Source organism: Alexandromys fortis, unplaced genomic scaffold (genome assembly GCF_014885135.2).
Source record: "Alexandromys fortis isolate MF-2015 unplaced genomic scaffold, M_Fortis_MF-2015_v1.1 scaffold_34, whole genome shotgun sequence".
NCBI lineage: Eukaryota > Metazoa > Chordata > Mammalia > Rodentia > Cricetidae > Alexandromys > Alexandromys fortis.
In genome coordinates this window covers 13,584,754-13,601,541 of record NW_026067933.1, presented here as the reverse complement: position 1 = coordinate 13,601,541, position 16,788 = coordinate 13,584,754, and positions in this window count along the sequence as shown.

Genomic DNA, 16,788 nt, shown 5'->3' with positions numbered 1-16,788 from the left:
TGATGTGGGAGTGATTTCTTATTAATAAAGAAACTGCCTCGGCCCTCATAGGACAGAAAATTAGGTAGGCGGAGTAGACAGAGGAGAATGCTGGGAAAAAGAAGCTGAGTGGGAGAGTCGCCATGGTTCTCCCGCTCCAGACAGATGCAGGTTAAGATCCTCCCTGGTAAGCCAGCTCGTGGGCTACACAGAATATTAGAAATGGGTTAGAACAATATGTAAGAGCTAGCCAATAAGAAACTGGACCTAGCCGGGCCAGGCAGTGTTTGAAAGAATACAGTTTCCGTGTAATTATTTCGGGCATAAGCTAGCCATGCGGGCGGCGGGGTGCTGGGGACGCAGTGCCGCCGCTCCAAATGCAACAGGTGTTCAAAGATAAACTTTAGTATATCAATATAAAAAAGTTTTAGTCAATCATTTAGTCAAGATAGGAGAGTTCTAGTCATTTTTTGGTTTAAGTATGTGCTCAGATATGATTATAGAGGGTTTTTAATTTGACTTGGTACCTCAAGATTGCGCAGTGGATTTGGCTGACAGTGATAGTTTATGGTTTTGTCATGTTCTGTAGGCAAAATCTGACAACTCAAACACTAGAATGAGGCCAGTTTCCGGCAACATCATGGTCTAGTTCATAGGGTAAGATCATTCCTAGAAGTCATAGCCCTATTAGGTTGTTACTATTCAACTAGATCCTTTATTTTAGTGAACAAAAGCATGACATACTTACATAACAGCATATTTTTAAATATGCATCCGTTATACAATAAAGCAGCTAAATCAGGTACCTTATCTCATAAACTATTTCAAAGTAAGATGGTATAAATATAATCTCTGGGTAGTTTCAATATAATACACTGATATTAATTGCAATTACTTTGCACAATACATAGCTTGAAGTATTCCTGAATGTTATACCCAGTGACCAACTCAAGTTCTAATCTCTGATTTTATCTAAAACACACGGATAGGAAAATAACAGCCCCTCAATCAATAATCAGGAAACATTGGTTCTGAGTCTAGCTAGGTATCAGGTACAATTCTTTTTGATCCTGACTCATACTGCTAACCTCCAAGCTTTCTGACCCCCTCATGACAGTTTTCTCTACCCAATGGGATGCTTGTAAAAGATTGCAGTTGATGTACAAACACAGGGACTGAGAAAAGATAGTGACCCAAAGAAGATTGAGATGAGTTCCTATTCTCATTAACTAGAAAAAAACTCTGGCATTTCGAACTTAATTTCTGTTCTCTGTTTTGCACTCACTATCTACATAAGCATGAGGCACAGATTTTTATATAACCTTGCCATGTTCCATCTTCTAAACAGGATTAAATACAGTCAGTGAAAGTGGTCTGATTTTATCTTTGAAAAACCCCCTCAGATAGTCTTTAAGTACAACATAAAATAAAATCAGAATGAGCCTTTCCATGAAGGACCAGTTTTGTACTGATGACTGCAATGTGGAAGTCTTAAAGAAAGGGTTGCATCGCTTTCAAGTATGTGCCCCTCTTATAGGCTTTGCTGTCTTTAGAATATTAAAGGTACTAGAACTGACTTAAGGAAATTTTTTAAGAAAACAAAACATTTTTCTGTACAATTCCATATATATTTGTGTATATCCATCTATAGCTCCGTGTGTATTCTATATGACATACTCGTGTATTTTTAATACCCCTAACCTATGAAGAATCAGAGTTCCACTACACGGTCCCTGGTAAAATGCCAGTTGCTTCTTCTTGTTATCGCTGGACTGACTGAGAGCCGCAGCTGCGTTTCCCTGTCCCATGTCCCTATCACACTGCATGCCACTAGCCCAAGAGATCAAATTTCAGAATCTGAAGTACAATTTTTGCTCAATGTATATTATTTGTACATCATCATAAAATTGAAAAAAAAAGCATATCTATAATAGGAGAACAAGAGATTTTGAGGACTCAGGAGGCAAGACAATCCATGTTACATGAAATAAAAGGGGGCTGCTGGGGGTGGCAGGTGCGCAGTAGGATGAACACTGGAGGAGAAAGAGAGAAGAACAAGAAGAAAGCAGTTTTGAGTGAAAATGCCATGGGAAAGCCTAGTACTTTGTGTGCTAAGAGAAATCAATAGATCGTCGAAAGGGGGAACCATAGTTGAAATCACTGCAAGGTGGTGTAAGACTTTAAGACAATCCTGAAGCCATTTTTGACAATTCTGAATCCTCTCAGCCTCTGTGCCATAGTGCTTCCCCTCCTCCCCTGGGAACCAAGGACCTAACAGCTACACTTGCACGTACTCAGTTCCTGAACAATTACCCATATATGTATGCTTTGGTTCTGTCCCCTGGGAAACGAGGTCAAAATGACCTCTTACCTCATCTGATCTGGCAACAGCTCTCCAGTCAATTATTGGTATTAGCCCTTTCAAATAAGCCAATCAGAATAGTCAAAGAACAACCCCCTTTGCTTCTGTGGCCCCTTTAAAAGTAGACTGTACCCGCTATTCGAGGTCCCTTGGCTTCCCGAATGCTGGGGGACCCTGTCATGACAGAATTAATAAAATCCTCATGCTTTTGCATCGGCTATGGTGTATGAGATGGTCTCTGGGGGCGACTCCTTCTCGGTGTTTGGACGCCAGAGTCCAACAGTGGGGGCCATTTGTAGTTTCCTTGGAGTCGGTCTGTAAGAAACCTGCAGTTATTTCCAATTTTCCTGAATCACAGCATCATGCATTTGTTCCCAGCGAGTCTGTATTAATAATACCAGGATGTTTAAATTTGGTTGAAATTCAAAACAGTGATATTGTTCAGATCATGCTCAGAGATCAACAGTTGCATGTGCTTCCAATGAAATAAAAATGAGGGCTGGGTGATGGTGGCGCACGCCTTTAATCCCAGCACTCGGGAGGCAGAGGCAGGCGGATCTCTGTGAGTTCGAGACCAGCCTGGTCTACAGAGCTAGTTCCAGGACAGGCTCCAATGCCACTGAGAAACCCTGTCTCGAAAAACCAAAAAAAAAAAAAAAAAAAGAGTGAAATAAAAATGAGAACCCCAGTTATCATTGACCAAGTACCATTTGTGAAAATATACACACAAAATTTTATAAAAGTTGAATCAGTAAGAGAAAGGTAATTAAAAGAGCCCTTGGCAGTAAAAGACCAAGACCCACTTGTCCTAGACAGTGTCTATGGTATACTGCATCTTTAAAATTCAATTTGGCAGAGAACAGAGATAGGGCTAGCTGCCTACCAGCAAGAGATACTGTCTTTAATGATAATGATAAGGGGCCAGTAACCTGACATTGACATCTGACCTTCAAATATACAACATACATGTGTATACACACACATAGATACACATGCAGGAGCACACCCAGCTATACTAACCAAACCAAAAATTCAGCTTGACTGTGTTATTTTCCAGCATAGTTTTTTTTTTTCCATTAAACTAGATGAAAAAGAATTAGGTTTGGTTTCCAAACAGTTTCTAAGTTGTTTGGTACTTTAAAATGCTCCCATTTTACATTCCCTCATGTATACTTGAATAGGTTGCCAAAATATTTTTGGTATAATAACCATAAGCAATTTCATCAAATTGACCCATTTTTTACACTCTTCTATAAAATATAAAATTCAAATAGCATTAAATTCCATTTGAAGGTAAATTTACATGTAAATTTAAAATAACTGAAAACAAGTAAAATTCTTTTAATAATGTAATGATACAAAAAAAGCCTGCTTCAGAGGAGTAAACAAGTTGTCTCTTGTAGCTCCCAAGCTGCCCATCTTCCTGCCTTTAACGTTTGTTTCCCATTGCTGCCCTTGTATGTGGCCTGTTTTAGTGGAAGGTCTGTTCAGATTTTGTCAGAGGACAAATGACATATCCTCAGACAGCCCAAATTCTTCTAAACAATATTTATTCAATAATGTGTTGACTTTATACTTACTGCCCACTTAACTCTTCCGTCTCCTTCATGTGGGTGCCAAGTCCCGACTTTTGATTTGCCAGTCTTCCCTTTGTTTTAGTTCCCAAAATGGTTCAAAGAGAGTGAGTGCTATTTACTTAAACCTTTAAAGCACTCTTGTTTATTTTGCTGGACTCTCCAGTTACTGAATAGAACCTTAATTTCAGACCCCTTGAACTTAGACTTCTGTTTCTGTGCTGACTGTGTGGCTCTTTCGGCAAAGACAAAGCATTTCTCATGTTCGTTAAGGCTTTCCTTACCTGTCCCTAGCTTCTGCTGCCCTCTAGCAGTCAGAAATAGCATGGCAGGACATGAAACGATGTTTTTTCGGATCTCAATTACTGCATAGGTTGGTTTGATTTAATACAACTATAACCTCTCCTGATCTTTATCAGTCGTGTTGCCTTCTTATATCTACTGGCCTTTAGGCTATTCCTTTTAATGTCTTGGAAACTTGGAGATCCTACAGACTGTCTTCAACACTACCCATGCCATTCTATTGACGATTCCAATGTCCACAAAGATGGCCCCCTATAATTCTGGAGTCTTAGTTATTTGATGTCTCCTTTTCAGTAATCTTATTCCTCCTCTGAATGTGCTTTCTGTAAACATATATTTTAATTTTGGGTTTTTTGCTTTGTCTCGTTTTGATGAGATAGGGTACTGTGTCTCATTGGCTGTCTCAGAACCCAGTGATCTCAAACTAAGAGATTTGCCTACCTCTGCCTTGTGAAGTGCTGTGATTAAAGACATCCACCACCATGCCAGGATTTTTACCATAGTCATATATAAGCATCACTAACAATCACTGCCACCTATCCCAACTTCCTGAAACTCCAGATCCAAGGAGATATGACACCCCTGGCCTTCTGTGGCACTTGAACTCACATGCGCATACCTATATACCGATTCATACACATACACATAATCAAAATTGAAATATTTTTAAATGAAACTCCCCTCATAGTTTTGGTTTTAGGCGTTCCATTCTCTAACCAAGACTTCCTTTTTCTCTTTGGCCTACTCTTGCCAATTTCCTGACTCTTTATCCCATAGAGACAGAAGTCAGTCAATCTATACCTCCTCACTCCTACTTTCTCAACTCAAATCTTTACTTTCATATGTGCCCAAATTAAATTGCATCATTTTGTATGTTTCTTGGTTATTTTTCCTGTTGCTGTGATAAGAATACCCTAAGAAAAATCAGCTTAAAGAGAAGAGGATTTTGTGTTGGCTCACTGTTGAAGAGTCCATCATTGTGACAAAGCAAAGTTTGTAGAAGGTTGGCACAGTTGTCCTTTGCTTAGCCAGATTCTCCTTTTAATAAAGTCCATAACCACAGCCTGGGGAATAATGTTGCCCGTCTTTATTTTGGATCTTCCAGGTTCAATCAACCTAATCAATATAATACCGTGTGGCATGCCCAGAAGTGACTTAACCTAAACAATCTCTCACAGGTACACTTGGAGTCTTGTCTATTTGGTTATTTCAGAAACTAGCAAATTGAAAATCAATGCTAACCATCCCGCTGTATCTATCTTTTAAATGTTATCTATCAGTTCTCTTGATGTCTTTTTTCTGTTCTGTTTACATGAATAGACACAAACACATACAGAGACACACACGCTTGCACAAGTGTACACGTATCTTGCTATTCCAATTGTTCTGATTCTTTAAGTTTGTGACAACTAGCCTCAAAACATTGCTTAGCTGCCCAGGAAGGAAGCTTCTAGCTTATCTTGATTTCCCTGTATCATTCAACCAAGGTGTGGGTATCTGGTTCAATCTGTGTTTTCCCAAAGATTTGATGTTTTCTGCTTTTAGGTATAGAGTTTGTGTCAGTCACTGTTCAAGCATGTATGCACTGTCAGGAAGGCAGTTCATAGGCACAGTTCCACTTACTGACCTACAGAGAGAAAAATCACCTCTCCAGCAGAAACACTTCTGAGAATAAAAAAACAACCCTCCCACTCTTAGGCAACCACTGTGTTCCCCAAAAGGACAGTCAACCCTCTTCGAGTCTCAGATTCCCCAGGTCCTCCGATTTCTTTGACAACTATACATCACAAGATGGTACTCAGCAGGTTTTCCAGAACAAAGAAATGTTGCTCTGTATCAACTCAAGTTAACTCTCAAACCAAGCTTAAAAGCAAGTCCTTCTGTGTTAATTTGGACAAATATTACAACTTTTGTCAATTTCATTGAAGATTGCAATGTTCTGAGATTAAATTTAGGCCATGATCCTATTGAATTATCTATTTATGTTTAAAATGTACACCTGGAAAAAATTAATAAATTTTCGATTCGAAAAAGAACTAGTCCAAACTAACTTCTTACTTTTCATGTTTTCTTTATTAATACATTTCTCTAGAGTAGAGTTGAATGAAAGGGGCAATAACAAGCATCAGAAAAACATGAATCTCACAGACAGCTTTACCCATTATCAGCATTGTAATCCTGGGCAAGTGTTTTTTAACCTTTCTGATTTTCCATTTCCTTATCCTAAAACTGGTATACTTAATGAAATGCTTACAAATATTTGTAGAAAGAGAGAGAAAGGGGCTGTGGATGTAGTTCAGCAGTAGAATGTTTAACTACCATGTGCAAGGGCCACGGTCAACCCCTAGCACAGCACTAAAAAGAAAGAAAAAGAAAAAGAATCCAGGAAATTGTTAGCCAAGGCACTTGGGAGATAAAGACAGGAGAGTCAGGAGTTCAAGATCATCCATAGCTACATAGTGATTTCAAAGCCATCCTGAGCGATGAAATAGTCTAACTCAGAAACTAACAATTTTATAAAGGCACATAGGCCAACACATCAAGAAACACATAGAAATTTTAGTCCTTATTTTTACAGGTAATTCAAATGTAAACTCAATATGAAGTAAATTTAATTGAAGAAGAATATATGTTTGTAGTTTTTCTTCCAACTTATACTTTGGTGAAGTCTTACACATAGAATCTCATTTTTTTTCTATTCTGTATTAGTTTACTTTGAAAAATAATGATATTATAGTATAATGTCAATGTAAAGATCTGGATTTGACTTGGCATTGTTAATGTTTATAGGAAGCATGGATTGTATAAAGAAATGACATTATTTCAGTCTGAAATTGATTTGTATCATATGACATTTCATTTTGCTGGTGCACATTTTGTGCACATTGATTATATAATTTAGCTTGGATAAAACCAGCTTGGATTTTTCAGCCCTGCTCATAGCTGAGGATTACCACCGAATTGCTTTAAATTAATTTACATATTAAGTGTAAATAATTTTATTCTATATAAAGTATCAAATATAGCCATCTAAAATTTTAAAGAATTTAGCAATGTAAGTTGCTTATGAATTACATATACATTTGTATTTAAACCTTTTACTCCTTTATTGAAAATATATTATTTCTCTTACAATATACCCTGATTACAGTTTTCTGTTGTGTGATGTCTTACTCTTTTGGCTTTGGGGGGGGGGGCACCAACCAGGTTCCAAATAAATCACACACAGGGGCTTATTCTTAGTTATGAATGCCCGACCTCAGCTTGGCTTGTTTCTTGCCTCCTTTTTTGAACTTAAATTATTCTAACTACCTTTTGCCTCTGGGCTTTTATCTTTCTCTATTTCTATATACCTTTCTTCACTTCTTTCTTCATGGCTTGCTGTGTAGCTGGGTGACTGACATCCTCTTCTCCTTCCTCGTTTTTCCTTCTATTTATATTCTCTGTGTGACAGCCCTGTCTTTCCTTGCTTCTGCCTTGCCATTGACTGTTCAGGTCTTTTATTAGAGTATGAGGTATTTTAGACAGGCAAAGACTCACAGCCTCACAGAGCTAAATGAATGCAGCATAAACAAAAGCAATGCAGCTTAAAATAATATTCTCCAACATTCTATGAAGAAACACCATGACCAAGGAATCTTATAAAAGGAAGTTGTTAACTGGAGCCTGTTTATGCTTTCAGAGAGTTAAGTCCATGAGGATCGTGATGAAGAGTGTGGTAACAAGCAGGCAAGCACGACAGTGGAGCTGTAACTATGAGCTTATATCTCATAACCGTAAATTTCAGGTAAAGACTGGGCCTTTTGAAACCTCAGAGCCCATCCCCACTGATATACCTCCTCCAAGGTACCACCCCCTAATTCTTCCTAAACATTTCCACCAACGGGGAACTAAGCATTCAAAGACATGGATGAGTCTGACAGAGGTAGTTCCCAAATTTTAATCAGAAATATTGCATCGCTGCACACATTACATTGATCAAAGACCCACCTGTCTTCAGACGTCTAAGAAAATGCAGTCATACCATGGACACCACAGAAAGGGTGAAGTAGAAAGTTCTTTTAACAACAATGCTGAGTGTCCCATTAGGCCCTCTATTTCACCTGACTAACACAGTTTTTCCACAAGAAAAATATTCTACACCTTCCACAGACACAATCCGAAAGACATGGCTTGAAGTTCACAGTTCAGTATGTTTGGCATATATGACTGGATCAAGAATGTGGATTCTATTGATCAAAGGATGAAAGAACTAAAGAGGCAAAGCTATTTGTCCCACAGTTCCAAGATTCGATTGTGTAGTAAGACAGATTTTCCCAAGCAAGAACTCCCATCCAGAGGGTCCAACTGGGAAACTCTCTTACTTAGAATTTCTATTGCTGTGAAGAGACACCATGACCAACTTGTATAAAGGAAAACATTTAATTGAGGTGGTTGCTTACGGTTTCAGAGGTTAAGTCCATTATCACCATTGTAGGACCTTATCACCAAGCACGTAGGCATGGTGCTGAAGAGGAAGCTGAGAGTCCTACATTTTTCAGGCAAAAGGAAGTGGTCTGTCTCACTGGGCATGGCTTGAGCATATATAAAATCTTAAAGCCTACCTCCACAGCGACACATTTCCTACAACACCACAGCTACTCCAACAAGGCCACACCTCCTTTGAGAGCCATTTTTTTTCAAAGCACAACAGAGACCTACTAGAAAAGACACTGGTATTCAGTGTCCCCTGACAGAACTATAAAAATCTTGTGTGATGATTGACTTCTTGAAAATAATACCCTTCTCATTTTTCATTCTTAGCTTTACCCTCTGGAATATTTCACATATACACACAGTCATGCTTTCAGTACACACGCAGTCAGCACCAAGACCCCTTAAAGTCTGAGTTACTTTAATCCTGATGTTAGATGACAATTCTATTAAGTCAGAAAATATTTTACTATAGGCTAATGATTTATCTGTATGGTTTTACATTTAAAACACTGCAGATTTTATTTGTTTAGCTGTAGTTTCCAGGAGGCAATAGCCCTTCCACAGTTTACTTCTAGACATCCTTTGATTTGTTTGTCCTGTGTTTTGGGCTTCATTTTCTTACTGCTATGCTGCAATTGAATAATGAGAGCCAGGCTGTAAAGACTCTCTAGTAAACCACGTGGTTCTCTTTTAGTCTGAGCAATATTCAATGTAAAGGATTTGCTGAATTCTCCCTTCAGGCATTCTTAAATTATATCAATGGCTATAATGAGTGAACACTTGGACTGACACTGATCACGTGGTTGGATTTTAGTGGCTGTGTTATTTGTACTTAGTAGTTTAGACAGTGATGCAGTTGTTCTGTCCAGCCCTTCAAGTTCCTCATTCCTAAATTTAATTCTATTTCTCTTATTCCTCATTTATAAACAGACTGATTCCTTTCTGAACTTCTAATACCTTGCTATGAAACTTAAATTAGGAGCATGATACCCTTATGTGGTAAAGGTGATACCAGCAGCTTACTGAATGACATCACCTCTTAAAATTAAGAATGAAACGAACACATCCCCTCATCCCTCTTTTATTCATCATCGTGTTTGAAACCTTAGTAAAAGTAATAAATAAAGAGAAAGAAAAAAATGCCTTGCTATGAGTAGGTACTATCTTATATGTCTAATACTTTTTTAAAAAAACTTTCTCCCTGGGAGTTATAAAGTTATTTCATTTGTGGTTTCCCTTCTACATTGTTACTTGAAAGTTTCATTTCAATTCCAATGCTTTATTTGGTAGTGGGGGACAATGGAAGAAAACAATAAGTCTGTAGCTCAGGTTGGCCTTCAATTCACTACATAACTAAATCTGATTTTGATGGCCAGTTTTCCCAAGACTGTTCCCATTGCAATACATAAATTATTATAGATTGTTGTCCTCCAATTCCTAAGCCAGTACCATATTCTTTAGATTTTTATGTTGTAACAGTTTTGCTTTGGTACCAATTTTATATATGCTAGAACTAGCTTCTGTTTTAATAACAAATTTGGTCATGAAATGAGATATACTTCTAAATTGTGTCAAGTATTCAGTGGCTTGGAAGAGAAGTGCTATGATCTTCTGTCAGGCAGCTGCATCACCGTGAGGGAGCTTGAGTGGGAGATAGGCAGTGGACTCTTCCTGGATCCTCCTCACTTGGGGATCGTTGCTAACAGAAATCTACTTGCCCTTTTCCACCTTCAAAAATAGGAAAGAAAACTAAAATATTCCCTGTATCTTCAACCTTCTACATTGAAATGAGTAATTTCATATCATTATTCAATACAAATTACTTCGAGGTACAAGAAAGTGGAATCTTACCTATAAATAAGAATATTCCATTAAAAGAAAAAAAATTAATTACTCTTTCAACTGTTAAAAAGTCTTGAGAGATAGGGATTTAAGGCTCCCTCATTTTGGACATTCAGTTCTTCACAATCATTACCCAGGACTAAGTGTCTTATAGACAGAGTCTCTGTATCGTTCGATGTCGGTTGTCTTTAGAACTGCTATGCTCCTGAAGAGGAAGATCTGTAAGACAGAAGCCAACCTTATCTTGTCTTTTACAAGATGCTATTTATATCTATAAGATTTTGTGATCCTAAAACAGTACTGGCTGTTTACTCAAAACAATCTTAAAAATGGGAAACAAAGAGGGGTCACACTCTTTGTCTCCAGAAATTTAGACTACTGTAGTAAAAATGAGAATTTATAAATAAACTCATGCATCCTTGGACAAGATGATTCTCAACAAATGTTCCAAGACCAATCAGTAAGACTGCTTCCTGCTTCCTGCTTCCTGGCTCACTGCCATAAGAGGACTCTGCCATTTGCTCCCTCTGAACTCTACCTTGCTTTCCCCATCACTACAGATTAAAATCTCTGCAACAAACCTGTCTTTCTTTAAGTTGCTTTTGTTGGTTAATTTTGTCACAGTAAAATAAAAGCCACTAATCCAAGAACTGTTTCTAAATTCATAGTTAGCATGATATGATAGCAGCTATCTCCATGAGAGCTGCTATTCTCTAGGCTCCTTAAAGTGTGTGTGTGTTACTTAAAAAATAAAATAGTAAAAATATTTCTCAACCTAGTTCAACATAAAATTGTTTTATGTCATTGTACTACAATGGCATAATGAAAGCATTAGTAAACTAAGATTACGTCCAATGATCAACCATTCCATGGATAATATTACATATTCCAACCCTATCCTTACTTTCCCTAAAATTATTTGTCTACCGCTCCCAATTCTCAATCATGTATGCTCTGTCATTTATACAAATTCCCAAAGTACCATGTCCAAATTGAGAATGTAATCAAACTTCCATAAATGAATATGCAATCTTGTTTCTTACCACATTCCATCAGCAAAGGGTCTGACTTTCAGTTATAAGAAAAGCAAAACCACTTATTATGAAATGAATCGTGTTCTGCAAATTTTTATTTATTGAGACAGGCATGGTGGTAAAAGGGTTTAATTCCAGCACTCAGAAGGCACAGGCCAGAAGGTCTCTAACCTGATCTACATAGTGAGTCCAGACTACCTAAGACTATATACATTCTGTCTCCAAAAGCAGTTCATATGTTGAATCTCTGTTCCATACCCTATGACTATATTTGCAATAAGTTCTTTATTTAAGTTAAGATGGTTAAGGTTATATGCCATTACAAGATAAAAAATCTAATAAAATTGGTATCTCCAAGAAGAAAAAGAGACCAGTGAGAATGACACCCCCTCTCTTTCTGTCTATAACAAGAAAAAATATGTGAGACTACAGAAATCACCAACAGTCTATAAGGCAGGAAAGAGGACTCACAAGAAATCCAGTGTCCCCAATGGAGTATTACTCAGCTGTTAAAAAAAATGACATCATGAAATTTGAAGGCAAATGGAAGGAACTAGGAAAAACCATTCTGAGTGAGGTAATCCAGAAGCAGAAAGACAAACACAACATGTACTCACTCATAAGTGAGTACTAGTTGTAAAGCAAAGGATAACCAGACGGCAATCCACAGCTCCAGAGAAACTAGAAGACCCTAAAAGGGACACATCAATTCCCCTGGGAAGGGGAATTAGATGAGATCTCCTGGGTAAGCTACGGGCAAGGTGGGGAGGTAAAGGGGAGGAGATGGGAGATGATATCACAAGGGAATGAGATGGTGGAGGTGGGGAGAGGGACTGAGTGGGAGAGTAATGAAAGAGAGATCCTAATAGAGAGAGCCACTGTGGGGTTAGAAAGAAACCTGATGCTAGGGAAAATCCTATCATTCTACAAGGATGACACCAGCTAAGACTCCTAACAATAGTGGAGAGAGTGCTCGACCTGGACTTCCCTGTAATTAGATTGGTGAATACCCCAACTATTATCATAGAACCTTCATCTAGTAACTGATGGACTCAGATGCAGAGATATACAATCAAGCAATAGGCCAATCTCTGAAAATCCTGTCGGGGGGGGGGGGGGGGATATGAGCAAGGGAGGTCAAGATAATAATGGAAAAATCTACAAAGACAGCTGAAGCAAGATCGTGGAAACTCATGAACCCTAGATCGATAGCTGTGGAGTCTCCATGGGACCCAACTAAGCCCTCTGTATGTGGGAGACAGTGGTCAAGCTTAGATTATCTGAAGGACCTCTGGCAGTAGGACTAGAGTCTATCCCTGGTGCATGAGCTAGCTTGATGAAGCCCACTCCTTATGGTGGAATGCCATGTTCAGCCATAATGCAGAGTGCCAGACTTTGTTGACTCCCCATCGGAGCCCTTATCCATTGGGAGGAGTGACTGGAGTGAACTTGGGGGAGGTGAGAGGGGCAGGAGGAGGAGTGGGAGGGAAAACTGCAGCTGGAATGCAAAATGAAATTATAAATTAAAAAAAACAGGAAATAAAAGCAAAGAAAGAACAGGGTCAAAAGGAGAGGACAGCAAAGGGAAGAAGTGAGAAAGAGTAGGTACAGTGGACACATGCAGGCTGTAGATTAAGAGAAAGGAAGGAAGAGAGGGAGGAAGGAGGGAGGGAGGAAGAAAGGAAAGAAGGAAGGAAGGAAGAAAGGAAGAAAGGAAGGAAGGAAGGAAGGAAGGAAGGAAGAAAGAAAGAAAGAAAGAAAGAAAGAAAGAAAGAAAGAAAGAAAGAAAGAAAGAAAGAAAGAAAGAAAGAAAGAAAATCCAATGTACCAGCACCTTGAACTTGGGCCTGTAGTTTCCAAGACTAAAGGGGAAGGAAGCAGTGTATAAACCATTCTGTGTGTGGCATTCTGTTGTGGCATAAGGCTTATCAATAAATCGTCTTAAAAGAATTCAGTCAGAATTCACACTCAGTTATATATTTTTTGAGTCAGTTACATCTTGTCTTGTTCTCTTGCTTCTTATAAAAAGAAAAAAACTGAAAAAGGAAAGCTCCCAATTTCAAAATAATCCCTATTAATTGCCTTTCTGACACTACTTTCTATCCTAAGTCTTTTCTGTTGCTCCTAGTTACCTTCCCTCTGGAAGTAAGCCAATTTAGGACCCTAGCTTGTTGGAGAAAAGGTTGTTTGACTAGCAAGAAATCAAAAAGATGGTAATATTTAAAGGACTTGGGACAATAATAAATCTGAACAATTCTTGCCCTTCAACAGTGGGTTCTGTAATGAAGAAAACAGTCTTTCCCACCAGACCCATCGACACTTTCCCTCTGAGCCAACTGCACTTACCTCACTGGATTCCTGGACTTGGCCTCGCTTCTCTGGATCCAACATTGACTATCATTTCCTGTTAATTAATTTCCATCTAGAGATAAGTAATGTAATTATAAACTGGTAAATATTCCATTTACTCTAGTATATGAAGTTTAAATTTAATTATGTTACAACTGTTTGCTTTATAATATGATTATGCTATGCCTGGAGACTCTTATCTGAATTCACTGTCTCTTTTTTCATTGTCCACTCATTCCTCAGCCAACTCCACAGAAATCGTGGCCATGATTGACAGTTTGCAAGATTTCACAGTTAATCTTTGTACTTTCTGATTAAATATTTTTTGCAGCAATAAACAGCCACCAACACTAAACTTTCTTGAACAATATTCCCACTCCAAATCCACTAAATTACAAGATGTCACCCTGGTGGCACTTCTCTGTATCTTTCCACATTGCTTTTCAACCACATCTCTAAATATTAGAGCACTTCTGTATCTGTCCAGGGTCTTTTCTTCTCTTTTCCTACATCTCTTTTGTTCTCTGTCTCTATCATTCTTTCCTTCTCTCTGTGTCTCTCTGTCTCTCTGTTTTTTTTTCTCTCTTCATCTCTCTTTGCTATCAACCAATAGCCAACTCATAAATGCCACCAACAGGTTGATGTCATAAATGTACACCCTAAGCACTCCTTCTATAGAGTAACAAATCTGCACAGAAATTGTTTACTTGACATACCAACTTAAATGTCTAACAAGTATATTCTATAATAACTACTATAGTATGACTTCTGGCTTATACAAATTATTCCATGTGTTCCTGATCATAATGCTAGTACGTTAACATTAGCTATATATATGGTGTTGCTATCTTTGTCAACTTCCTTCTTGTATACAAATGATTGGTTACATTTCCTTCTGCTTTGATATTAAGGGTAGCCACATGACTTGAATTAGCCAGTGAGAGAAAGGAGACATGGAAGATCTCATCATTGGATAGAAACCATAAGAGGCACAATTCCCTCCCACTCCTGTAGTGATTATGTAGAATGAGCAATAATCTCACTTGAGGAATTCCTAGGATATAAGCTTTTTTTCTTTTATACACAACTGGCCCTGCAAATCTCCTTGTTTGCACTGGGACTATTAAGATGTAAGATTTTCAGTGACACACCTAGAAAATACCTTGGCAAGCTAAAATGAGCTGGTCCCCCTCTGAATTCAGAAAAAAAAAATATGTATTTAAATAAACCGTGGTGGTTTGAATAAGAATGCCCCCCATAGGCTCATATATTTGAAAGCTTAGTCACCAGGCAGTGACACTATTTGAAAGGATTAGAAAATGTGACCTTGTTGGAGAAGTGTGTCAATGAAGGTGGGCTTTGAGGTTTCAAGAGCCCATATCAACCAAATTCAGGTGCACCTACTCCCTCTGTTTCTGTCTCTGTTTCTTTTTCTTTCTTTCTTTCTTTCTTTCTTTCTTTCTTTCTTTCTTTCTTTCTTTTGTACTTTCTTTCTTTTGTTTCTTCTTTCTTTCTTTTTCTGCCTGAAGATCAGGATGCAATGCTTTCAGCTACTGCTCCAGGACCATACCACCATGCTTCCCTTCGTAATGGTATAAACCTCTGAAACTATAAGTAAGGCCTCAATTAAATTCTTCCTTTTATAAGAGATGCCTTAGGGCAGGGCAAAGGCTGCAGTCTTGAGAGAAGCAATGGCTTGGTGAAGTCCTGGTATTGGTGGCTGGTGTTCAAAGTGAATGTCTATAGATACATCATGTACTCTTTTGTGTTGCTACCAGAGGTTATGCTAATGCCTGTGATCTGAGCTCCATAGAAGGCCATGTGGATGTCCATGGTTCATACTCCCAGTGAAAACCATGTAGAAGTTCATAATTTGTGCTACAGTGGCTGTTTTGGCAAGGAAGCTTTTTTTGCAGAGGTATCAATGACTGCAGACTCATAATTGAAATTAGAGGCATTAAAGGTTTCTGTGACAACCTAGCCCTCCTCCCCCTACACACACCAAAGAAACAGTATAGACAGGAAACCACTCAAGAGAGTCCATAAAATTATAATAATGATGCTGAGGAGTAGCTCTTCGCCCTTGATGGCTTCTAGTGGCTGTGGGAGAGGTGGTGGTGACAGGTATCTTTAAAAGTTTGGCCATGCTCCAGAGAATATATATATAGGCAACACAAATTGGATTTGGTATATTTTTTTCTTTTTCTTTTTCCCGCACTGTTAGTGGAGGGCACAAGGGTGGAAGGGTGAACTTGGGAGGAATGGGAAAGGAGCATGATCAAGGTACGTTGTATAAACTTTGCAAATAATCAATAAAAATATTATATTAAAAAATTGCCTTGGTCACAGTGTCTTCACAGCAATAGAACAGTGACTAAGATAAGATCAGTAATGGCTTTAATTAAGGCATGAATATGTTGAGGGGAAAAGCAAACCATTGTGATTCTGCTGGGATTTGATTATGTTGGGATCTATATCATAAACTAGCATCTCTTCAGAAATAGTGAAATTGGTACTTGCCAGACAGGTGCTTCCACAAGAACAAAACCTAACAGTGTGGCATTGGATCAAGGCAAGAATACATAAGGAAACTTTTTTCAGAGACTGAAGACATGGTTCCACAGAACCATACTATGACAAAAAATAATCTGTTTTTTTTAACCTGGGTTATCTTAGAGTGAAGATGACATACTAATGTATAAGAAAACCTGAAGAAAGGGGTTGTAAAGATGAGTTTACCATAATTTGGTTACTTTTGTCCTCATTCATTGAAGTGTGATAAATAAATAAACTCATGAAAAAAATTACCCTGTAACAAGCAAGAGTAGAGATTTAGAAAAAATATACAGGTTCAGCCGTAAGGAGTAAC